General features: G+C 47.3%; 1 protein-coding gene across 2 annotated transcripts in view; it reads left to right on the forward strand.

The window, feature by feature from the left end:
- Positions 1-24887, forward strand: part of ptn (pleiotrophin) — a 45015-nt gene that overhangs the window by 5778 nt on the left and 14350 nt on the right. Inside the window, exon 1 of one of the 2 annotated variants that reach the window (XM_030342175.1) lies at positions 12752-13027. The exons of the other annotated variant lie outside the window; for it this stretch is intronic. The gene's annotated coding sequence lies outside the window, so the exon portion shown is untranslated. Of the gene's footprint in view, positions 1-12751; positions 13028-24887 lie in introns of those variants that run through there. 2 annotated transcript variants of the gene reach the window in all.

Raw genomic sequence — 24887 nt, forward strand, 5'->3', positions numbered from 1 at the left:
TCACTTTTGTTTTAGTCATTAATCCTTTGATTTACTCTTGTAAGAATTTATGAGGATTAATAGCCTCTACTTGTAAACAGAAAGAGACATTATCCTTTGTTTTGTTTGTGACTCTGTTTTCCTGCTTCTATGTCCCCTTTATGTTTTCGTTCTTTACTGTGTTCTTACTGTTCAACGGGTTCAATTAGGTTTCTGGTTGTTTCCCCTTTGATATTCATATTGGATAGAAACTCTTTCATCACCCCCTCACCACTACGTATATGGAGTGTTTTATTCATTCATCATGGATTCATTCATCCAAAGCGACTCACAGTGAATTCCGATCTCATGAAAGAGTTGTTGGTTACAGATACTGGCTTCATCCCAGTCGCTCTAAGATACTGGTTAACAAGGAAAAGAGAAAGTGAAAGAGAAAGCACCAGAGAGGGAGGAAGAGAGAGTGGGAGAGAGACAGAGAGAGACAGAGAGAGACAGGGGGAGAGAGAAACTCCCAATTGACTTCACTTCTTGACGTTCTTTTTAAACATCTCTAATTCCAGACTGCACCAGCGGCCGATACCGGGCACGTCAGACCTCCAAGACGGATCATTATGGGATGGAGGTGGGGGGGCGGGGGGGTCATGTAAGGTCAACAGAGAGGTCTTGGAGGTCTCACCTCCCCCTGGTTCTGCTCCAGACCAGACCTCATTAACCGAGGCACACCAGCTACTTTATATGCCAGCCGCTAGCCGCTAATGCAGACATCAATGGGGACGGTGGGGCCGGTTCTAACCACGCCGGTCTGTACGGCCCCTGTGAGGGCCCACGGTCAAGGCCCCACACTGCATGCCCACAACAAACTGTAGGCTATGAAGTAAAATCAGTTCATTGCAAGAGATTTCTTTGATTAGTGGTTTTCTTATGGGGACTCTCGGCGCTGTTAAGTATCCGTTACCATCCATCAACCGACATAGACAAAGCTACCAACGGCTAACCATAGAGAACTATACCAGCAAACCAAAGAGAACTATACCAGCTAACCATGGTGAACTATACCAGCCAACCATGGAGGACCATACCAGCTCATCATAGAAAACTATACCAGCTAACCATAGAAAACTATACCAGCTAATCATAGAGACCTATACAAGCTAACCATAGAGACGTATACCAGCTAACCATAGAGACCTATACCAGCTGAGCACCTGAACCACAGGGTCAATAACACAATCCTGAAGTGAACGAAGAATGAGGAATAATGATGGAGAGCTGACACTTGACCTGACCTTCATCTCTATAGAGACTGTGTGTGTGTGTGTGTGTGTGTGTGTGTGTGTGTGTGTGTGTGTGTGTGTGTGTGTGTGTGTGTGTGTGTGTGTGTGTGTGTGTGTGTGTGTGTGTGAGCGTGTGTGTAGCCCATTCAACCAGACCAGAAACATACACCTGAGGCAATGGGGAATGGGTCAATTCACGGACGTACTTTGGATTATTACTTATGCAAATATGGAAATGAGAGAGAGAGAGAGAGAGAGAGAGAGAGAGAGAGAGAGAGAGAGAGAGAGAGAGAGAGAGAGAGAGAGAGAGAGAGAGAGAGAGAGAGAGAGAGAGAGAGAGAGAGAGAGAGAGAGAGAGAGAGAGAGAGAGAGAGAGAGGTCAATGAGAAGAGCAGTGAGGACAGAGCCATCTTCATAACCTCATTTACATTCAAACTCCATTCTCTTGCACACGCAAACACACATGCATGCGTACACAAACACCATATACTCCCCTTCTAAGACACACCACACACACACACACACACACACACACACACACACACACACACACACACACACACACACACACACACACACACACACACACACACACACACACACACACACACACACGCGCGCAGACGCATACACACCTAATAAAGGTCCTATTCTTGATGTTTTATCTTTCCGAGATATCCATTCCATGTGTAGCGAATGATTCAATTCAATAGCGCAGTTCCCAGCACGGCTGATGCATATGTTTCATTAAAATGAATGTTAATCAAAATGAGCTCAGAATTGTACAATCAAAACTAAGTCCCCACTTAAACCAAGCGCTCATTTTCCTTGTCTGTAATTACAACGAGCCGTTTGTGCCTTGAAGCGAATGGCTGACGATTCTCTTTCCTTCTTCCCCTAAACTGCCTCCCTTTGCATGTGTGTTTATATATATGTATATATATATATATTAGAGCTGTCAAGCGATTAAAATATTTAATCGTGATTAATCGCATTAATGTCATAGTTAACTCAAGATTAATCGCAAATTATTTTTCGATGCTAAATATCCCTTGATTTTTTTGTCCCATAATTCTTCTCATTTTAATTCTCTTATCAACATGGTGAAGTGCATCGACTTGCCTTGTGCAAATGATTTTTTATTGATAACAGCATTGGCATATACTGATCAAAACAGGACGATACAAAAAAGAGCCTATAGTGCAATTAAACGACTGCTTTGAACAAATGTCATTTGAACATAGCAGTCAGGCTACTGCTTCTTTGTTTTGAGCCAAAGAATCTTTTTTTTAATTTTTTTTTTAAATAAAATAATTGCGTTAATCGTGCGATAACATTTTTAACGCCGTTAAAATTGGTTTGCGTTAACGCCGTTAATAACGCGTTTAACTGACAGCTCTAATATATATATATATATATATATATATATATACATATAGAATAAATATATATAAGTATATGTGTATCTATATATGTACACAGTATATGTTATATGTTCCTCATTGTTTGAGAGACATGCCACTCTCCCTTTCATCCAGGCAGAAGGAAAGGCTGATTAAATTTGTGTCACACAGGGGAAATAAATAAAATCTCAAACACACACATACACACGCACACACACGCACACACACGCACACACACGCACACTATGCGCATCTGGAACCCGGTCGACTTCAGCAAATCTTAGGGATTAATGATCCGTACCTCAATGGGTTTTTTAATGCTCATAGATGCACACTCCCGTTTCCAAAGGCCATACTGATTCTGAGGGCTGTGTTGGCTGCATGTTGCTGGAGCGTGGTGGTGTAAAGCAGAGGGGGTTGGAGCTGGGTGGGGCTATAACAGGGGGTTGGAGCCAGCCATGTCAAAGAAAAAATCTGCATGTTCTCTACCACCTCTACCTCTAAGTCAACAACTTTTAGAATGACAGTGAGCAGCTTGCAGGAGAAGGAAGAGCTAGCTTTCTAACCCTGTGATGTGCGTTTCACACTCGGACGGGTGGACACAACCTCCACCATCAACACCACCAGCACCACGGCCCCCTCCACCACGGCCACCAGCACCACCATGACCCTCACTACTATCACGTCCACCTCGACCATGACCACCACAACCACCTCTACCACCTCCACCATCATCACCACCAGCACCATGACCACCAGCTCCTTCATCATCACCATGACCACCACTACCACCTCCATCATCATCACCATGACAGGTCCTGTGCATAGCTACTGTCCTGTCTATAGCTACTGCTAAAAAGTAAAAATGCATCTATTCCTGTATGTCTTGGCAGGGAAATAGTTCTGATTCATGGGTAGAGGTTGGAGGAGAAAAAATGAATAAGCTGGATCAAATAGACGGAGGAAAAGTTGGGTAGGAGGGTGTAATTAGGGCTTCAGGCTCCATCAGTGATAGCATTGATCCTATCAGATCTTCCCCTTCCCTTAAATCCTTAACTTCACTTGACTCTAATCCCTGTCTCGGAAAGCCCAACTAGACCCCCTATTAACCTGCCATTCATATCTGCAATGGCTCCAAATGATGCCATGTTTTATTCTGAACTGGATGTCTCTGTGGACGTGAAGGGTTGGAACTGGTCATTTACCGACGTACCGATGGTTGGTTCCGTATTCTGAGCTCTGACAGCGGAGGGCAGTCACCTCCTCATGTCTGGTTCCTTTAGAAGCACCAGGAACATGGAGCTTTGGGCAGACTCACCTACATCATTTGTCGAGAAGTGGCAGGGAGGTAGAGGCTGCGAACGTCAAATGCTACGAGAGACAGCTAGAGAAACAGCAGTGTAAATACAGGGGTTATAACTTATTGGTAAGTAGGTGGAGTAACTGGCGTGGTCTTTTTGCCCAGACTTTAAGTTGATATAGCTCTATTTGCATCTGTTTTGTTCATTGGAGTCTGATACAAATAGTCACAGGACAGAGAGGAAAGGCAATATTCCCAGTTACACTAAATATATCTTTGTCTTTAAGCATATTTGTCCTGCAGATTAAGGGTTTTAGAATCTTTTTTTGTCAATTTCCTATTTTCAAGTCTTGGGAAGCAGTGGAGACCAGTCTGTTGTTTTCTGCCGCAACAGAGTGGGGGTTTTCGAACAACAACAACTGAATTATGTGACGAACAATCGCTTACTCAAAACTTCAATATCAAATTTCTTGGGGGGGGGGGGGGGGGGGGCAATTGTTACATTTGTAAAAAAGGCAAAAGCCATTAATGAGAACACACCAGACATTGAGTAGAAGAAGGAAATACACCATAAGAAACAAATTACTTTTTTTGGTGGGGGGGAAGGCGATGGAGTACAGAAAAACCAGACTTTAGGATCCTGAGAGAACTGTGCTTTATTTAGATCTTTGTACAGCATCGCTGTCATGCTGGCAGCTCTCTCTTTCTCCCTCACTTCATCCGTCAGCCTCTCTCATTCTCCCTCTCCCCCCACTTTCCTCTCTCTCTATATGAATGACATCACAAAACACATTTCTCAACAGCATGGGATTTTAGTTGAGTGCAAAAGTTGGTCTTCTTTTGCTCTCACTACCACATCCACAAGTTGACTATTCTGAAATATCCACAGAGACACTGAATAGGGGTACAGTATATGTTGTTGGCTGAGGTTGAGGGTTAGGGTTAGCCCCAGCAGGGTTGGGCCGGCGTCGTGCTCAAGGAAACCTGTCAGCCGGTATAGTTTGTAGTTGAACGTCCCCTTCACCCCTCTGCTCGACTACACCTATTTAAAAATAGATGATGGTATCTAATACATTTCCCACAGATACAATATTTATACCATCAGGTTCAAATGCTTATCTCGCTGCCTTTCTGTGCCGCGCCTGTAGGGTTGTTATAATAAACGATAATTGGGATCAAATTGATTCTAAACGCTGCAGTGATACAGAACGTCAAGGGAAACAGCAGGTAATGGGAGGGCGCTCTGACCCGCCGAAGACCAGACCAACCTTCAGCATCACTGCCACTGATTGTTTCTATGGGACAAGAAATGCATCTCATGCACAATTGACTTGATTTTTAAGTGGCCAGGAACAATCTGTGTGGGGTATGGAATATCTTGACTTTTTATTAGCTCTGGCACGGGGACATAAATATTAATGTTTATCCAAAGACTCATGCCATATTAATGACACTGAGCGTCTTATTAAACTGACATCGTTGGAATTCATCCCTCGCTAGAGAGGATGGCTGGGTTTCTAAGGAATTGATCTTGACAGAAATCGTCTGTCTTTCTGTCCGTCCGTCCTTCCGTCTGTCTGTCCATCTCTCTTTCTCTCTCTCTCTCTCTCTCTCTCTCTCTCTCTCTCTCTCTCTCTCTCTCTCTCTCTCTCTCTCTCTCTCTCTCTCTCTCTCTCTCTCTCTCTCTCTCTCTCTCTCTCTCTCTCTCTCTCTCTCTCTCTCTCTCTCTTGCTCTCTACATCTCTCTCTCTCTCTTGCTCTCTACATCTCTCTCTCTCTCTCTCTCTCTCTCTACATCTCTCTCTCTCTCTCTTTCTCTCTACATCTCTCTCTCTCTCTACATCTCTCTCTCTCTCTCTCTCTCTCTCTCTCTCTACATCTCTCTCTCTCTCTCTCTCTCTCTCTCTCTCTCTCTCTCTCTCTCTCTCTCTCTCTCTCTCTCTCTCTCTCTCTCTCTCTCTCTCTCTCTTGCTCTCTACATCTCTCTCTCTCTCTCTCTCTCTCTCTCTCTCTCTCTCTCTCTCTCTCTCTCTCTCTCTTTCTCTCTACATCTCTCTATCTCTCTCTCGATCTCTCTCTCTCTCGCTCTCTCTCTACATCTCTCTCTCTCTACATCTCTCTCTCTCTACATCTCTCTCTCTTTCTCTCTCTCTCTCTCTCTCTCTCTCTCTCTCTCTCTCTCTCTCTCTCTCTCTCTCTCTCTCTACATCTCTCTCTCTCTACATCTCTCTCTCTCTCTACATCTCTCTCTCTTTCTCTCTACATCTCTCTCTCTCTCTCTCTCTCTCTCTCTCTCTCTCTCTCTCTCTCTCTCTCTCTCTCTCTCTCTCTCTCTCTCTCTCTAACCTATCCAATGTAATAATCTATCCAAACCAATACCACAGCGGAGATGATGCCGTGTCCCTCTGTACCTCTGTTCAGTTCCTCTGTATCGTCCAGTTTGTGTGTGTGTGTCCGTTACAGTTTGTGTGAGAGTGTGTGTGTGTGTATCCGCAGGAGTGTGTGTGTCCGTGAGAGTGTGTGTGTGTATGTGTATCTGTGTATCCGTAAGAGTGTGTGTGTGTGTGTGTTCAAGCCAGGCGAGGACAGGAGGAAGGTGTTGTGATTTCCTGCCGTTTCATCAGCGCTGCTGTCAGCCGGTCGGACCAGGCTCTCGAGAGGGCTTGTGGGGCGGGCGGGGGAGGAGGTGGAGGAGGTCTATGGTTGTATAGGCGTTGGGTGGTCATGGGGCGGAAGGGTGATGGTGGAGGCGGAGCTGGAGGAGGGTGATGGTGGAGGTGGAGGTGGAGGTGGAGGAGGGTGATGGTGGAGGCGGAGGTGGAGGAGGGTGATGGTGGAGGTGGAGGTGGAGGTGGAGGAGGGTGATGGTGGAGGCGGAGGTGGAGGAGGGTGATGGTGGAGGCGGAGGTGGAGGAGGGTGATGGTGGAGGTGGAGGTGGAGGAGGGTGATGGTGTAGGCGGAGGTGGAGGAGGGTGATGGTGGAGGTGGAGGTGGAGGTGGAGGAGGGTGATGGTGGAGGCGGAGGTGGAGGAGGGTGATGGTGGAGGTGGAGGTGGAGGAGGGTGATGGTGGAGGCGGAGGTGGAGGAGGGTGATGGTGGAGGCGGAGGTGGAGGAGGGTGATGGTGGAGGTGGAGGTGGAGGAGGGTGATGGTGTAGGCGGAGGTGGAGGAGGGTGATGGTGGAGGTGGAGGAGGGTGATGGTGGAGGTGGAGGAGGGTGATGGTGGAGGTGGAGGTGGAGGAGGGTGATGGTGGAGGTGGAGGTGGAGGAGGGTGATGGTGGAGGTGGAGGAGGGTGATGGTGGAGGTGGAGAAGGGTGATGGTGGAGGTGGAGGAGGGTGATGGTGGAGGTGGAGGTGGAGGAGGGTGATGGTGGAGGTGGAGGAGGGTGATGGTGGAGGTGGAGGTGGAGGAGGGTGATGGTGGAGGTGGAGGAGGGTGATGGTGGAGGTGGAGAAGGGTGATGGTGGAGGTGGAGGAGGGTGATGGTGGAGGTGGAGGTGGAGGAGGGTGATGGTGGAGGTGGAGGAGGGTGATGGTGGAGGTGGAGGTGGAGGAGGGTGTTGGTGGATGTGGAGGTGATGGATGGTTCTGGTGTAGCTGGAGGTGGTGGAGGTTGATGGGGAGGTGGAGGTGGAGGTGGGTGATGGTGTAGCTGGAGGGGGTGGAGGTGGTGGAGGGTGATGGTGGAGGCGGAGGTGGAGGAGGGTGATGGTGGAGGTGGTGGAGGGTGTTGGTGTAGCTGGAGGTGGTGGAGGGTGATAGTAGAGGAGGGTGATGGTGTAGCCGGAGGGGGTGGAGGTGGAGGAGGGTGATGGTGGAGGTGGTGGAGGGTGTTGGTGTAGCTGGAGGTGGTGGAGGGTGATAGTAGAGGAGGGTGATGGTGTAGCCGGAGGGGGTGGAGGTGGTGGTGGTGGTTGTTGGTAGAGGGGATTGGTGGTGAGCGGCACTGTTAGCTGGATTATACACACACACACACACACACACACACACACACACACACACACACACACACACACACACACACACACACACACACACACACACACACACACACACACACACACACACACACACACACACACACACACACACACTTCCGACGGAACACACCCAATACAATACTTAACCCATCCATCCATGAGGTGCCAGGGATGGAAGCCAGTTTAAAGTGATGAAAATATCAGAGAATCGCAACAGGAACATTTTCCTCTTTCCTTTTGAAATTGAGATGTCGCCCCCATCACCCCAGTGGACATTATTACACATTTTAAACCTTCCTTGCACATATCATGTTATACATACATCACGCATATCATGTTTTATATATATACCATATCATGTGTTGTACTATATAGAATAAATTATATTGGTTATAAAACCTGTAGCATGTGTTATGAAGCCCCTAATGTGTGTTATGAAGCCCAAAGCATGTGTTATGAAGCCCCTCATATGTGTAATGAAGCCCCTATTGTGTGTTATGAAGCAAATCATGTGTGTTATGAAGCCCCTATTGTGTTATGATTATGAAGCCACTATTGTGTGTTATGAAACCACTATTGTGTGTTATGAAGCCACTAGTGTGTGTAATGAAGCCCCTATTGTGTGTTATGAAGCCACTAGTGTGTGTAATGAAGCCCCTATTGTGTGTTATGAAGCCACAATGTGTGTAATGAAGCCCCTATTGTGTGTTATGAAGCCACTATGGTGTGTAATGAAGCCCCTATTGTGTGTTATGAAGCCACTATTGTGTGTTATAAAGCCCCTATTGTGTGTAATGGAGCTCCTATTGTGTGTTATGGAGCCCCTATTCTGTGTTATGAAGCCAATATTGTGTGTTATGAAGCCACTTTTGTGTGTTGCATCTCATTTAATCATGAAAGCCTGAAAGCGTATCATCAGCACTTAAGGGGGCTAGTGTGGCGTACGCTACATGCATCGGGGGCCAGAGAGGTGGCTAACAGACGTTGTGTATTATTTATGAGGGGGGACTATGAGACAATCGCGGCGGTAGCGTAGCTTCCTCACCCGTAGGACAATGAGCCATTAATGCTAATGGATGACCATTAGCGCAATTTGCTTTCCAGGTAATTCCGAATCCCAGGAGGAGTTAGGAAACGTTGTTGCTGTTTGCACGTGGCATCATGCCAGGTCACGTGCTTGGTGCTGACGAGATCCAGCCAATCGGATGACAGCGGTGGTGTTTCGTTCAAAGTTGGTCAGGGGGTTTGTTGGAAGTCGCGAACAGAGTTTGGCTAGCAGAAGTGTAGCGTCACAGTGAGATGGACGCTGTGTTCCGCTGTAACCAAATAGAGCAACTAGTGATATCTTCTTTAAAGGTGACATATTATCCCACCAGGTTTGAGTGTGATTAGCTACATTAGTTACAAGTTTGTATTAGTTGCATGCCAATTTGAAAATCTGTCTCTTCTGACATCACAAGTGTGCCCACCTAGATCAGGGATGGGCAACTTTCATGATAAAGAGGGCCACATTTTTCATCATAACCATCAGAGGGCCATGACTGCACACTTCAGCTAAACGTGAGCTGAGAGAAGCTACACAATTTTGAATTTGGTAGATACGATTCCTGTATTCTGGTGCATTTTGGGGATGGCCACTACCTAAAAAATCTTCCAGGATCATAATCTATGTACGGTATGTTAATTGAACCAACATACATTCATTTCATGTTTTCCATGCCCAATAAGCCACATGAATGGTTGGTATTTTTATCAGTGCAAAGGGCTCACATACATCATCATTCAATGATGCCACAAAACTGAAAAACAGTGGCCCAACATTAAGTGCAACAACTCAATGAACTCAAACCCAAGAAGCATGATATTCATTGCAGTTGTAGTAGTTGTAGTGGCAACTTAAGTGGATATCTTTAATGACTGATATCGTTTCTAAGCAAACTAGACGAATGGGTTTGCCTTTGAATTCTATGAATTCTTCTGATCTTTCTTGACCGAGTTTTCTGTAACTCGATCAATTATTATTATTATTATTATTATTTTTTATTATTACTTTTTTTTTAATTATGTGCGGGCCTGACTGAGTGAGGATGCGGGCCGTATGAGGCCCGTGGGCCGCCAGTTGCCCATCCCTGACCAAGCTGTATGATGGATGGATGAAGATGAGTAACGTTTGCTACGGTCTACCATGTAGGTGGGTAGGCTGGTAGACTGATCTATCTAACACTCATCTATTTGGACACGCCCACTTGTGATATCAGAAGAGGCAGATTTTCAAGACGGCTTGCACCGGCTAATCACACTCACACCTGGTGGTATAATCACCTTTAAAAGCCCTTGTGAACACAATCATCAGTTTTTTATTGTCATTTCTCGTGGAACACAGGAGGTTTGCTCACTGTTTATACGTTCATGCGTTCATGTGTAGACAAGATGCCCCAACGTTCCAAATGTGTCATACAGCTATTTTACATTTGAAATGATTGACAGATTAAATGTGCCCAGCAAGTGAAAGGCAGATATAGTTTTTCCTATTATTTATTGGGCTCTACAAACATCAGAATGTTATGAAAGGCATCGGTCTGAACTTGAGGTTTCCCGTTTTATGACATCTGATCTCTTCATGTGGTATTCTCTATATGAAGAGACAGCCATATGATTCTTGATGATAGCCGTGTTTAAACACTGTGGCTCCCAGCTCTGGGCTGCAATCTGTCGATGCTATCGACGTCATGGCTGGAAGGACTTTCCAACAGTAATATATTGTATAAAACAGCCTGCTGTTAACCAATCAGAAGGCTTTATTCTCTGGCCCTGTTGAGCGTTCAGACAAACTGTCCGTTGGCAGATGTATTGGTTTGTTAGTCCATCTTTCCATGGAAGGCTGTATCTCACAGCCAATGAAAACTTCTCCATAACACACACACTCTCTCTCTCTCTCTCTCTCTCTCTCTCTCTCTCTCTCTCTCTCTCTCTCTCTCTCTCTCTCTCTCTCTCTCTCTCTCTCTCTCTCTCTCTCTCTCTCTCCCATCCTCCCTTCCTCTCCCTCTCTTTTTCATCTCCTTCTCTCCACCATGTGAGCTATTCTCTCCCTCTGTGTTTATTGATATTGCTGTTGTTGTAGCTGATGTTGTCTGGCTGTGCCACCATAACCTCTCCCCTCATTTCTCTCTCTCTCTCTCTCTCTCTCTCTCTCTCTCTCTCTCTCTCTCTCTCTCTCTCTCTCTCTCTCTCTCTCTCTCTCTCTCTCTCTCTCTCTCCATAACATCTCCCCTCCTCTCTGTCTCTCTCCCTCTCTCCCCATAACCTCTACGCTTCTCTCAATCTCTCTGTTTCTCTCCCATCTTTCTCTCTGCTGTGTACCAAAGTCTCTTTCATCCCTCTCTATGTACCATTGTCTCTCTCCCATCTCTCTCTCACTCCATATTCATCAATTCCTCCCCTCTCTTTCTCTCCCTGTGAAGGAATGTCTTCCTCCCATTTCTCTGTTCCTCTGTACACATCCCAAGACACACTGCCACTTAAGTGCTCTCTCTTTCTTTCTTACCCCCCACCCTCTTCTCACTCCCCCACCTTTCTATCACTCTCTCTCTTTGACCTCTGTCTGTGTCACCCCCCCCCCCCCCCATCCTGCAGTGTGTGTGAGTGTGTGTGTGTGTGTGTGTGTGTGTGTGTGTGTGTGTGTGGTTGTGTGTGTGTGTGTGTGTGTGTGAGGCATAGGCCGCGGCCGCTTAGGGGCCCCCATACTAGGGGGGCCCCCAACCAACCACAAAAAAATTATATATATATATATGTTTTTTTTTTGTTTTTTTTTAGCTAAGTCGAAAAGGGAAAATAAAATTAAGGGTTTCTCTCTCTCTGTCTCTGTCTCTCTCTCTCTCTCTCTCTCTCTCTCTCTCTCTCTCTCTCTCTCTCTCTCTCTCTCTCTCTCTCTCTCTCTCTCTCTCTCTCTCTCTCTCTCTCTCTCTCTCTCTCAAGTAGTTGTTGATATTATTGATTTGATCTTAAAAAAATAATAAACATTGCTGATTTTCCTGGCATTTTGGCAGACAGTTGTTATCTGAAACCTGATTCTCTTTTGGGTTCCATCGTGACTATTAGTTTGTGTAGTGCTACACTTTGTGTGTTCTCTGCTTCCATCTTCACTTTTAAGTAAAGAAGTGTATGCAGGGTTTAAAGGGTAAGATTTTTTTCTCATCTCCAACCTTTACTTCCGCGTAGATTATCTTTACCTGCCTATCCACCTTTCAGTCTGTAATGATTTTTTCTCCATTCTCTTTTAAAGATCGGATGAAGTGGGCCCCATACATATCTTCACCTTGGGCCCCCAATTTGCTAAATCCGCCACTGTTGGGGGTAAACGACCATTTGAACACGATTCAGGAAACCCCCTCTCACCCCTCTAACCCCCTCCCTCTCCTCACCCCTCTCACCCCTCTTACCCCGTCCATCTCTTCATCTCTCTCACCCCTCTCACCCATTCCTCTCCTTACCCCTCCCTCTCCTCACCCCTCTCACGCCTCCCTCTCCTCACCCCTCCCTCTCCTCACCCCTCCCTGTCCTCACCCCTCTCACCCCTCCCTCTCCTCCCCCCTCTCACCCCTCCCTCTCCTCACCCCTCCAACCCCTCTCAACCCGTCCCACTCCTCACCCCTCTCACCCCGTCCCTCGCCTCACCCATCCCCATCCAACCCTTTCTGTCTCCTCCCCTCTCTCCCCCCCTGACACCCCTCCCACCGGGCAGCCCCCACCCACCAGCCTCCTCCGTCACCAACAACAACAGAAAGGGCTCCGCTGCTAACATAACTCAGCACTGTGAGGGGACGAGAGACATAGAGAGAGAGGGAGAGAGAGAGAGAGTCAGAGAGAGAGAGAGAGAGAGAGAGAGAGAGAGAGAGAGAGAGAGAGAGAGAGAGAGAGAGAGAGAGAGAGTCAGAGAGAGAGAGAGAGAGTCGGACAGAGAGAGAGAGAGGATCCGAGGGACGACCAGCAGGGCAGAGGTTGTACATGAGCAGTCGCTACCAAACAACAACAAGCAGAACCGTGCGACGACAGCCAACACAACAACTGCCAGACCTCCAACATCAAGTAAGTCATTTTCTATTTTGCCGTCGTTTTTTGTTGTTGTTTTGCTGTGAGGACGCAGGCCTTGCTGAGCCTGTCGCCGTGGTGATCAGAGATGAAATGCTGTGGTCAGCGTCTTGTTCAGAGAGCATTGACGGACAGAAAGACAAACATACCTCCTTAATAATCCCTGAGACTCCTACTCATAGTCTGGGTGTTTGTTGCTGTCGTTGGCCTTCATTCAATGTCTTACTTAAAGTCAACTTAACTTAAAGCCAAACTCAAAGTACCTGGTTAAGGGTTTTCAAGCCTCCAACAACCACACCACTTTCTTAGGCCAAAAGTAACTCAGTCAGTAAGTATCTGGTGTCCATGGTGATCATTGATAGAAATTCTACTTTCTTGAGGACATCTGTCAAGACGTCAAGGCAATGTTATTGTTATTTTTAAAGAAATTAGTCATTTCATGTAAAAATATAAAAAATATTTTTTTTAAATCATTTGTTAACATGTAGCCTATACCCCTCATATTTCATTCAGTCCGTTTTTAATTAAAGTATGTTTCCTTCTTGGGGACACATCACGATCAAACAATAAACCCAAAATCATAAAAGCTTATAAAATAAGTTGCAACTGGTGAAACGCAGCCTCATATGAAACAGAAGGTCATGCAATGACATTTGCTTCTTCACTCACAATGTGTGCCTTTGCTCTCGGTAAACATTGTAGGAAAGCCATTATCCCAGAGCTCATAGGATGTGGATTGCTATGCTGTTTCCACACTAGCTTGGGCCTGTTCCTGCACTGATTAGACATGAGGACCGCGATATGTTGGTGGTACGTCTCTGAGCCATCGCCACCGGGGCGAACGACCGAATGCTTGGACGGGAGCGATGCGCACATGCATGGGTACGTGCATGTGTGCGGCGGCGGCGGGCGGTCAAAGTGGGCCAGCTTTCCCAGGGAATGGTCATTTGGGTCAGGCCTGACTGGAATGAGAAGCCCCCCCCAGGCGGTCGCATTGTGGCGGTGTTATTTGCTCCAGTGGATCTTATGCTTGCGTTGCCATGGCTATCTCCAGGCCCGGTGTAGCAACCCAAGTCAAGACCAGCGAACAGTGATCCTCTCTCTGGGCCCCGTGAGCATTCCTTCCACCGTTCACACAAAAGCTTTTCTTCTGCTCCTTCTTGCTCCAATGGGGGCGACAGCGTGGTTCTCTTTGAGTCTACAGTCCCTTCCTAATGAAAGTAGAGATGATTAAAACGTGGATGTGGAGGATATGAGCTTCAGGAGCCATCCGGCCTCCCCTTGCTGATCCGGAGGAAGTAGCCAGTTAGTCTGGAGCCTCAGCAGCACCCAGCAAGCCTCCTAAACCCAGTGTGCTCTCCTGCTCCACACGTCTCCCAAGAGACAGCGGGGACCTTTTGATTGTCTCGCGTGGAGGTCCTCGTCTCGCTCCACTAGGAGAGCGAGGACCCAGCGGTGTGGAGGTGAGGGGTTCTGTTCCCGGCCACCCCACACTATGAATCTATGCACTCCCGGATTGTAAGGATGGAAGTATCCACCAAAATGGGGCAAAAAGAAGACAGACTTTGTTCCCCAACTCCTCCAACCCCCATTTACCCCCCCCCCCCCTCCAACGCCAACCCATGTGACCGGAGCCTATATGTCAAGAGAACACACAAAAGCCACGAGGTCCACCCCCCCCCCCCCGGTCGTACGGGTCCCCACAAATGCTTTCTCGCCGTGGAGGAGCTCCAGCAATAAGGCTGAGAAGAACCGTGCTGTGAGGGCCCTGAGAAGCTCTCTCCAGGGGGGGAGGCAGGCAAGGAAGACCTCTGAATGGAGCCAATTCTAGTCTATAGGGCAGAGAGAGAGAGTAGAGGGGAGGGAAAGAGAGAGAGAGGACATACACAATGATCTCCATATTGAGTGGCTGGTGTATTCTTGGGGGGGGCAGGGGGGCACACATGTGGGTGGAACGGAATGAGGGTCTTTGAACACCGCCAAAGGGCCCCCACAAGTAAGAGAGGAGGAGAAAGTGAGGAGTAAAAAGGAGGAGGAGGGGAGGAATGCCAGGAGAAGGTTTGAGGTGGGGGGGGGATCTGGGCAAACGAGGGTTTCATTTACTGCATCCCCTACTTCTGCTCACCGAACCAAGCGATTGGCACAGTGGCACAGTGAACACCATGATGTAACCATCAGCGTCACCAACGAGAGAGAACCGACCAGGAGAACCGACTTAGCATACCCCGGAGAATGTGTTAGTATCGGCCTGTTGGTTTCACTCTCTACACACTGAGACAGGGTCCTGTGTTTTCATGGCCGTTGAGCAAACACTCCCGTCCCATCACCAGAGAGGGTGATTCCCTGCAGTAGTTTGGAAAGGCATATGCTCTCCTGCAGCACAACCAAGTGTTTAGCAGGATTGGATGCATGTATTTGGATGTTTTAGTGTGAGAGACTCAGTGCCACACAGAAACACACACACACACACACGCACACGCACACGCACACAGTAAAAGGTTCCGGTAACTAAAGGCATCATTGGGTGGTGAGAACACTTTGCAGTGGTCCTAAGGAGCTCGGGGGATGAGCATGTTTCTCCCGTGGCGCTGTATCACTACAGAGTGGGGGGAGGAAAGGGCAAGGGAGGGCGTGGTTAGTAGTTTAGAGAACAAAACCAAAAGGAAAGGTCTTTCTTGAAGGGCCAGTAGACTGTAGTGACTTGTAATGTTAGTGTTATCCAGTGAACTGTAGTGACTTGCAGGGTTAGTGTTTTTCCATTGGACTGTACTAGTAAGTTGCATAGTTAGTGTTATCCAGTGAACTGTAGTGACTTGTGATGTCCAACCACCATATCTTACCAAACCATAAAGCATTTCACCACTATTAAATGCTGTTGCATAGTGTACTTTATAGTGACTTTATTCTGAAGCAAGCTGTGGGCTGTTCATCTCTAAAGCTACAGATTGCTAGGAGCAAATTGAATTGACTTTGCCTCTCACTGTAATCCCAATAGACGGCTATTATTCAAGTCTGTATTTGTATTGAACAGAAAGTTATCCGGTGCCAAACTTTTCTCACTAAGGCGCTGCCTTGCTAAATTATCCATCCCGCGGGGGAGCCGATACCTTTTCAAAGTGGCAACCTAAACAACGTACAATGCGGGCTCAATCAATTAAATCCCCTTTATTTACTGCCTTTCTCAGCAGGCACAGACGCCGAAAATTAACTCCATCGAGCTATAAGAGTTATTACCAATTTTATATCAATTTAGGTACGGGAGGAATTAGATTGCAGCGTGAGCAAAAAGTCCCAAATGAGACCAAGGGGTGTTGGCTTGTAGCAAACAGACCTTATTAGGAGAAACGGCGGCCTCTCGTCTCTTACTCAACTCCCTTTTACCCGACAAGAGGATCCAAACTATTGGCGTTTGCTGTAATTGAGCCGACCGTGTTGAATGGAAAGTTGAATAGATTGAGCATTGCTGTAGCTTTTTCTGTCACTTCGTGTCACCGCTCCAAGCTCAGCGCTAATTGGATACGCTAATGTCTGAGGTGGAGTGAAATTGGAGACAATGTAGGCTTTCTTTTATTTATTTATTTTTAATTTGATATGCTTCATGACAGAGTGAGATAGACAGGAAGGTATGGCAGATAGAGTGGAGGACATGCATTAAAGGACCATGGGCAGTTAAAGCAGTGGCTCACCGCTTTACCTGGTGAGCCACCGGGATTTACCGATGTACGTTTTCTGTACATTAGCTTGACCTGTGACAAGCGTATGAAGTAATGTAGCGATTTTACTGTTCATAAAGATCCATTCTCACCGTTTGTACAAGGTGCCAGGATAGAAGACTGACGAGGGCACTTTGTCCCCCTATCTGCTCATTACTGGCATGGATCGGTCATCCCTGCTTTGGATATAAGCTAAAATAGCCGAAATACCAAAGACAGGATAGCTTGCTGTTTGAAGGCGGAGATTACCAAAATCTTCCATTACCAAACCACTTAATGTCAGAATTAGTTTGAAACCATTTACAAATCCCCTGCCGGGGAGAAGGCGTTGGATTCCTGCTTCCATCTCCGTCAGATTTAATCCAGCACACGTTAATACTTTTCAGTTTCGTAAACTTTCTTTAGCCCTGGTATGAAGTGCTGAAATGGAGAACTGGATAGGTCCAAGTCATGCATACAAGGATCAGAACACAGACCTCAGAGCGAAGAGCTCTTAGAACCTCGGACCCTAAGAGTAGGGGGGATGTTCTGAGCTCTTAGAACCTCGGACCCTAAGAGTAGGGGGGATGTTCTGAGCTCTTAGAACCTCGGACCCTAAGAGTAGGGGGGACGTTCTGATTCTGAGCTCTTCGAACCTCGGCCCCTAAGAGTAGGGGGGATGTTCTGAGGCCTTAGAACCTCGGACCCTAAGAGTAGAGGGATGTTCTGAGCTCTTAGAACCTCGGCCCCTAAGAGTAGGGGGGATGTTCTGAGCTCTTAGAACCTCGGCCCCTAACCCTGCGTTCACACCAAAAGATGCAAAAAGTTGACGCGCGTCGTGATCCCATTCAAAGTGAATGTAGAGACGCGTTGCTGCTTTGCTGCCGCAGCATTTGCTGCTGAGAAAACGGGCAGCAAAACTTGATTTGCGGCGCGTCAAAATCTGATTTGCGGCGCGGCATGCCTGTGCCCGGCGTTCACGTATTTTGCGGCGCGTCAAATGCTGCTCGAGTTGAAAACTTGATTTGACGCGCCGCTAAACTCAGGCGTCAACGCGTTCGGGCAGCAAATGCATCTTTTGGTGTGAACGCAGGGTTAGAGTAGGGGGGATGTTCTGAGGCCTTAGAACCTCGGCCCCTAAGAGTAGGGGGGATGTTCCGAGCTGTGCCCAGGGGCCCGGGGGGGGGGGGGGGGGGGGGGGGGGGGGGGGGGGGGCTGATGCTTTAGTTCTGATCCGTTCTCAAGTATTCTCAGTTGTTTGGTGGTGTGTTCGGCTATACATAAAACATTCCAACATGGCCAGCAGTGAATGGCTCCTGTGAGTGGAACTCCTTGTGTTGGATCGCCGCAGGGAGGAAGAAGGGGGAGACGGGGGGTCGTCGGACAAAAGAGGAGAGGGCAGGGAACAATGTTGATTGGCTTGGGAGAGAGCGTGAGAGAGCGAGTGAGAATCGAATACAGAGGAAAGTAGCAGAGTATATAAGTGCAGGGCGAGGAGGGGGTGGGGGGGGGGGGGGACATTAGGAGGATCAATTAGCATTCCATACACACTGTGTCCCCCCAAACAGAGCTAAACAAACAGCCAGCAGGGTCTGTGTGTGTGTTAGAGTGCTTGAATGTGAGTGTGTCAATGTATGTCTAAATGTGTGTGAGAGCATGTGTGTGTGTGTCTGAGTGTGTGCATGTGTATTTGTGTGTCAGAACATTTGCGTGTGTGTGTGTGTGTATGTGTGTGTGTGTAAGAGTGTATATAAGAGAGTAATAGTGTTTGTCTGTGTGTCTGTGTGTGTGTGTGTGTGTGTGTGTGTGAGAGAGATTTCTAGTGTGTGTTTATTGGTAATGGTGAGAAGAAACAGTGTTTATGAGGGGGATATCATGTGTTTGTGTGTGTGTGTGTGTGTGTGTGTGTGTGTGTGTGTGTGTGTGTGTGTGTGTGTGTGTGTGTGTGTGTGTGTGTGTGTGTGTTTGGCTCTGGAGGGGCTGCACAGGCTGGCTGGTAGAGTGCAGTTGGGAAGGTGATGGATAATCAGTATTAAGACTCCAGATGCTGCAGTCCTGGGAGTAGCAGCTAGCTCCACCATGGAGAGAGGAGAGAGGAGAGGAGAGGGGAGAGAGGAGAGAGGAGAGAGGAGAGAGGAGAGGAGAGGGAGGCAGGAGAGGAGAGAGGAGAGAGGAGAGAGGAGAGAGGAGAGAGGGAGGCAGGAGAGAGGAGAGAGGAGAGGAGAGGGAGGCAGGAGAGGAGAGAGGAGAGAGGAGAGAGGAGAGAGGAGAGGGGAGGGAGGAGAGGGGAGGGAGGAGAGGAGAGGAGAGGAGAGAGGGGTGGAGAGAAGAGGGAGAGAGGCGTGAGGAGAGAGGAGAAGGAGGCAGGAGAGGGAGAGGAGAGAGGAGAGAGAAGAGGGAGAGAGGAGAGGGGAGGGAGGAGAGGGAGAGTATAGGAGGGAGGAGAGAGGATATGATAGGAGAGAGGAGAGGAGAGAGGATACGAGGGAGGAGATGAGAGGAGAGTGGAGAGGATAGGAGGGAGGAGAGAGAGAGAGAGAGGAGAGGAGAAGAGGGAAGAGAGAGGAGAGATGAGAGGGGGGAGGAGATAGGAGGGAGGAGAGGAGAGGAGAAAGGAAAGGAAAGGAGAGAGGTGTTGGGGGGGGGGGGGGGGGCGTTCGGGAGGGCTGGCCGTCCAGCTTGGTCTCTTCCGTCAGAGCATTGAGCCCGTCGGCCACGCTCTGCTGTTGAATAAATTAGTCGTCACGGTGACCCGGTGCGTTGTGTTGAATTCCCACCAGCCACCCAGCTGACGTCAGAGAACCCCAGCGGAGAAGAGCGTCTCTGAGGGCCGTCATACCCTCCTTCTCTCTGCACCTCTCAGTCTCTGTTCTCCCTCTCTCTCTCTCTCTCTCTCTCTCTCTCTCTCTCTCTGTCTCTCTCTCTCTCTCTCTCTCTCTCTCTCTCTCTCTCTCTCTCTCTCTCTCTCTCTCTCTCTCTCTCTCTCTGTCTCTCTCTCTCTCTCTCTGTCTCTGTCTCTGTCTCTGTCTCTCTGTCTCTGTCTCTCTCTCTGTGTCTCTCTCTCTCTCTGTCTCTCTCCGTCTCTATGTCTCTCTCTCTGTCTCTCTCTCTCTCTCTCTCTCTCTCTCTCTCTCTCTCTCTCTCTCTCTCTCCCTCTCTCTGTCTCTATGTCTCTCTCTCTCTCTCTCTCTCTCTCTCTCTCTCTCTCTCTCTCTCTCTCTCTCTCTCTCTGTCTCTCTGTCTCTCTCTCTCTCTCCAAACACACATTGACAATACGAAACAAATGCAACCCGATGACATACATATTCATAATCTTAAACAGTTGGAAAATGCGGTCTTGGAATGCTTTTTAGCCTGCGGAGGCAAACGGGTGGAGGCCTTAACGGGCAAACTAGCGAAGTTTATGCCAAGCAGGCAAAATGGAGGACAACGTCTTTAATGGTTTGGACTCAGAGTTTTCCCTGTAGAGACATCACATCAGTAACTGGGAGCTGGGCCACTTTCGGAGGGAATGGGGAAACAGTGGCTCAGTAACTGGGGGCCTTCAGGGGGACTGGGAGAAACAGGTGCTCAGTAACTGGGAGCCTTTAGGGGGACTGAGGGAAACAGGTGCTCAGTAACTGGGAGCCTTCAGGGGGACTGGGAGAAACAGGGTCTCAGTAACTGGGAGCCTTCAGGGGGACTGGGAGAAACAGGGTCTCAGTAACTGGGAGCTGTTATCTAAAGACGTTGGCTTTAGATAACAGCTACAGAAAAACATCCATTTGGTTTTCTACTTCGTCGAGTTTAGACTCGGATTACTGCAGCGGATCCAGGATTAGAATCGCTTTGTGTGTGTGTGTGTGTGCGTTTGTGTTTGTGTGTGTGTTTTAAACTTCCGTTACTATTTGTCCATTAAGTGGGTGCTTTAGCAACCCTACAAGCTACACCCTACACACACACACACACACACACACACACACACACACACACACACACACACACACACACACACACACACACACACACACACACACACACACAAACCAAAAGTCAATGCAGTGAGAGTGATTGATTACCTTTTTAGCCGTCACGTCATGTCCAGACGGATCAGACTTGTCCAATATATCAGATCGTCCATTTTCCAATAAACAACGCTCTCTCTCTCGCTCTCGCTCTCGCTCTCCCCCCCCAAGCTAAAGTTTGATTCACTGAAGTTGGCCAGTACCTCGTCCAGCCACTAGAGGCCAGTGTGACGTTGGAGTCCATGCAGGCAGCTGGTGTAGGCCTACTATTGTGTACTGAAGCCTATCTTCCCTCTTCTACAGAAGACCTAATGTGTGTGTGTGTGTGTGTGTGTGTGTGTGTGTGTGTGTGTGTGTGTGTGTGTGTGTGTGTGTGTGTGTGTGTGTGTGTGTGTGTGTGTGTGTGTGTGTGAGTCATGCAATGCTAACAGTAAAATTAGCAGATGGCAGGTATGTTTTCTTCTGAGAGGTGGTGGTTTGTGGTCTTATAATTATTGGCTTTTAGTCAGATAAAAGCAAGAATAGATAAAAGAAAGGTTTGTGTCAAAGTGTTGCTGAGGGTCGGGAGAATGCCGCGGCCGTTATCTGACGGACAGAGTGGTTCAGATACGGGTTCGATATCGCAGTGAAGGGTGTTGGGTGATGGCCGACACCATTAGAAGCACAACAAAGAGGGGAGGAGAGGAGAGGAGGTGCACAATGCGACGGACAGGTCGTGTTCGCCAAAGGGGGGATTTTGTGGTCGACGTGCTTGACGTTCAGTCCTGATTCACATTAATAACCCCTCATTTTTTCCTGCCGCTTACTCTGTTATTTCGAATCCTCGCTAAAGGAAAATTGTCAGCATGCATGAATCACAAGGCCAGCCATTACGAAGATGAAGCACACATAACAATGGATGCACTTTCAAACAATGATCCCCTAACAAGCGAACGCACCATGAATAGAAGTAGATTAGGACTGCCTGTCAGACTGTCGTTGGTGACAATCAGCGTCAACTCCTCATTTCTATCTACGCAGTCTGATAGCGACACCGGGATAAAGTGAACTTTATTTAGCTGGTTTTTGGTGTGATATCACTGATTCTTTGCTCATATTGTGAACCTAAAGCCTCCAAGTCCTGCACCAGTGTGACTGGGGAACAGACTGAGAGAATGGTGTTATAAGAGTGGGTCCAAAAACTAAATTCATGAATGCAGTTGTGTTAAAGCTGCTCTAAAATTGGTATTTTAACAACTTCTTAGTTGGAATGCCCTCTAGCCGCCCCCCCACCCACCCTCTGTTACAGCATTCGAAGACGTCAACATGCGTGTGGCGAAGTTAAACTAAAGATATTTCAACACGTTGGTATGTGTTGCATCACAGCGGCGTCCTCCACGCTTCCAACCGGCAGCAGCAGAGATTCAAACAGAAGCCCCGAGCTCCCAGCCAGAGAAAGGCCTTCTTGTTTATCGCAGTATTGTCCCAGTCAGTCCTCACACCTGTCTTCATTAGCCACACCTTGACAGAATCACTTCAGTTTTTCTTCCCTACAGCAGCCCTGTTATGGTGGCCCCCATGGGGTCTGAAACACACGTAACACTACAGAACACAGCCCCATATACATACTTATTATGTTTGGCATCAAGAAATACGCACTAAGGCGGAATTCAAACACATTAGTTATCTGAGACTATTTGAGACTGGTTAGGGTATGAACATTGATGCATTCTCAAGTCACATTCCCGTTAAATATGTAAATAGTGAAAAGTAAGTGACTTGATTGGGCATTATCTGACAGGATGGTTTACACTCATTATCTAAATCAGCTTTTTCTCCAAGCCTCTCTCCTGTGTTAGCGTACTAACACGCTGTGCTAAAATAACTTGCCACCAATAATCTAGTCCATGAACACATTATCCTAGTATAGGATAACCTGGCTACATTCATCTCTGGACCTTTTCTTTCACAATGAATTATGAAGAAGAAAGATGAACATCATTCGGATAGTTCAGATAATTCTCACTAATGATATGCATAATTGTGTTCATCTTTGTTTTTTGGGTAAATATGTCAAACATTTAGACTTTCAGAATATAGTGATTGATTGCTTTGTGGGTACTAGCCCCAAAATCGTTTCCATGGGAAACCCTGGGTAACCCTGGGTTCAGTATTTAGTCACTTAGCATCGATTGAAATCCAAAGCAATTTGGAGTGTATTGTGAGACACTATCAACATAATTTGAAGGATAAATTAGTCTCGCAAATCAGACTTTAATTTATTAATCTGAAGACTTCATATTTGTGATTTGTGATCTGTTTATATCACCGGCAGCGATATATTGTGTGTCATTCTTCTGACAGATGTACTTACTATTAGTCACTTTGGAAAAAAGCGTCTGCTAAATGCCCTAAATGTAAATGTAACATAAATGTTAGGGCATAATTGGCTTTAACAGCGAACACAAACTCAGCAAATACCAGTAAACTATAATAAAGTTTCTGAAAGGTTTCAAACCAGCTCTGTGCTCTTAATCAATTTCCCCTGAAAATTTCATCCGGTTGGGCGAATTAGTTCTTCCTCAGTAGAATCTCCGTATCCAACCAGGTTTAGCTCCTTCCCTGGCAGTCAGCCCAGGTGCTGTGCTGTCCCTGGGTCCGATGGTTTTGAACCCTAACCCTACTCTACCCTTAAGTAACGGGGAGATCGGGCCATCATGTTTTAAGATGCAAACAGGTTAGGAAGCAGACTTTGTGTGTGTGTGTGTGTGTGTGTGTGTGTGTGTGTGTGTGTGTGTGTGTGTGTGTGTGTGTGTGTGTGTGTGTGTGTGTGTGTGTGTGTGTGTGTGTGTGATTTTCTGGGTGCATGTGGGTGTGTGTGTGTGTGTTCATTATCTTCACAGCTTTCTAGCTAATGAGTCATTTGGTTGTTGTCGTCCTTGTTTGCGGTCTGGACTTAATTTCCATGTTTCCAATAATACGTTCCTCCCTTGGCCAGCTTGGTTGTAGAAGGATGAAGGCTCTTATTCATAACAGTTCACCATAATTCCCCATCCACAGAGAGGCAATCCTGCAGGGATATGCAAACAAAACCGTGAAAATGTAAAATCATGATCTCCCCACTTCCAAAGCATATTGCATGTGTGGAAATATGTGAATGGGGAATTGTGTGAATATCCCTTCCCTCTGCAATCTGCATATCACGCACTCAGTCTGCGTGTCTGCCTGTGTGGCTTTGTCTTGGAAATGCAGTTCATGTGGAACCTTAAGGAAGAATGTAATGTCATCATTCAACCGTAAAACCCCGAGCTCTTTGGATGGCCTTGTGCTTCACTGTGCTACATGGGCTGTCCTTGAGGTCTTACTCTATGGTTTGCATGCTATTGAAGAGTCGTCATCGTCTCTTCCTCCCAGGTGCTGTGGAGTTTTTAAAAAGGCACATTGGACGGGTTCATGAGAAGTTGATCCTGGGGAATGTGGGCTTAAAACACTCCTTTGGTTTAGGTTTGATTCCCACCGGGGACACCATGCTAAGACATGTATAGCTCTCACGGTATTGTACGGTGCTTTGGATGAAACCAAGTGGCATACAGTATATTAAGAAGATCATGTTTTCATGGCGTCAGCCAAAATTTGCGATCTTAACCGAGTTTTGTTTTAATCTGCAGTACGACCGGACGCTTATTTTATATACTTCAAAACGCTTTGAGCTCATCAGAGTCCATCTAGGGTCCGGCCATCTGTTCATGGACACAGAAATACAAATCCTATATCAGCCAAATACACTGAATAGTAAAGGAGGAAAGAGACAGATAGTCCTGGGAGGGGACAGCAGTAGGTTACAGGAGGGAGAGCTCCTCCTTTAAAGAGACCTTTTCAACCTTGTTGCATCATTGCTGTTTTACATCCAAATCAAACTCAGGTACACATTTTCAAACTAAAAATGTCAACACAACCAAACAAAGGAAAAGGAAGGAGACCAGACAGGAATGAGGTGGACTAATAAGACCGGAATCCATAGTGTCCTGCCTTTCATCGTGCTTGAATATGCTTCTACAGAGTGCGGGTATATAAATATATATAAATATATCTATGAAGAGAGACAGCGGGATCACGCTGTCCAGACAAACCCCATCTAAGGGGGGGGGGGGGGGGGAGGAGCAGACAGAGAGCCGCACAACA

This window comes from Gadus morhua, chromosome 19 (genome assembly GCF_902167405.1).
Source record: "Gadus morhua chromosome 19, gadMor3.0, whole genome shotgun sequence".
In the NCBI taxonomy this organism is placed as follows: Eukaryota; Metazoa; Chordata; class Actinopteri; order Gadiformes; family Gadidae; genus Gadus; species Gadus morhua.